Raw genomic sequence first — 1533 nt, 5'->3', positions numbered from 1 at the left:
TCCTAGGTACTAATAAATCTGTAGAAGGAACAGAACACACATGGCTAGCCAGACATCAGCAACTAGGCAGGCATGAGATGCCCTCAGTGAACATGATTTGGAGGAATATGATATCCTCAGAAAGAAACAACTGTTTCCACACACAAATGCATGAAACAGAAGACACATACATACCCTGCAGTATCACCTCAGGATTCAGTGCCATGTGGTGGACATACGAGACACAAACGGCAGTCCATTGTTCTTGAGGATGACGAGCAAGCAAGATGAGGACAAAACTCTTGAATTGAGTCTTGAACATTTAATTACGGCTGTATGGAAATCTACTCATGTAATAGGGTCCATGGTCCCCAGTGACTTGAAACACTAAAACTTTGGATGTGTGAAGGGTGTATTGTAGTGGGTAGCCATTCCAGCTTTGATCTGTAAGTTCCAACCCCCATTGAGACTTCGGCAACTGTCACGCCTACAAGGCGGGGCGAAAGGAGGCGCCTGGGGACCCGAGAGCTGGATCGGCTGGCGCTCTCTCTGTTGCGGGACCCTGGACTAGAGAGGTGTACCAAGCAGAGCTCCAGAGAACACCGCTGGACTGCGATACACCTTCCCCAGACTCCGCGACCTACCTATCCCTTAATTTGTAAGTTACGCCATTAAATAAATCTCCTTTTATCTACGTGGAGTGGCCTTAATAATTTCACCAATATCTGGCGCCCAACGTGGGGCACGAACCCACGACCCTGAGATTAAGAGTCTCATGCTCTACCGACTGCAGCACATATACTAAAATTGGAACGATACAGAGAAGATTAGCATGGCCCCTGCGCAAGGATGACACGCAAATTCGTGAAGCGTTCCATATTTTTTAAGATTATTGTCATATTGCATATCACACTACATACTCCTACCTCTGTTATAAATATCGATATATATTTAAGATTATTGTCATATTGCATATTGCACTATATACTCCTACCTCTGTTATAACATCTTGTGTATTGTCACAATTTTGAAGTCATCGTTCTTTACCATACACTTGCTTATAGACTGTTTACCTTGTTTACGTGAAGCCTTAGTCCTTAGGTTATTTCGGTAGATAAGACTTATAGATTTATAGTCACCTATGCTTGTCATCTCTATAGTTACGTTAGTTAGGTTATCCAGATTTACAGATACATAGGTCAGATGGACAGGTAATCTTCAAACACTTCATAGACCTAGAGAATATGGCATTTAAATAACTTAGAATTCTGTTGATGTGAGACATAATTGCTCCTGGCTGCACCAATTTGATCCCGAGAGAATGTTGGGCTTCTAAGACATTTCCATTTGGAAGTTTGTCTTCTTGGCACAAAATGGCCTACTGGGCAAAGAACTGCCCTTGCCTCGACGGCTGACAGTACTAATGCAATGCTATCCTTTCTGGACAAGCGGGACACAAGGAAAGCGACCACTGTACTCTGCCAAGACAGGGTAAGATGGTCTTTCAGAATTCCTGCTTCTGAAAATGGTCTGTCAGATACTTTAGGCCTGTAG

At 43.4% G+C, this 1533-nt stretch overlaps 1 non-coding gene across 1 annotated transcript; it reads left to right on the top strand.

Annotated features, from left to right (window-relative positions):
- Positions 1–754: 754 nt before the first annotated feature.
- LOC128113868 (U6 spliceosomal RNA) lies at positions 755–863 on the top strand. Its single transcript, XR_008219678.1, has one exon. It is a non-coding gene; the product is annotated as a U6 spliceosomal RNA (small nuclear RNA).
- The last annotated feature ends 670 nt before the right edge of the window (positions 864–1533 follow it).

This window comes from Peromyscus californicus, unplaced genomic scaffold (genome assembly GCF_007827085.1).
Source record: "Peromyscus californicus insignis strain IS unplaced genomic scaffold, ASM782708v3 Scaffold_18__1_contigs__length_77618521, whole genome shotgun sequence".
Classification (NCBI taxonomy): domain Eukaryota; kingdom Metazoa; phylum Chordata; class Mammalia; order Rodentia; family Cricetidae; genus Peromyscus; species Peromyscus californicus.
This window is presented reverse-complemented; position numbering and strand designations above follow the sequence as displayed.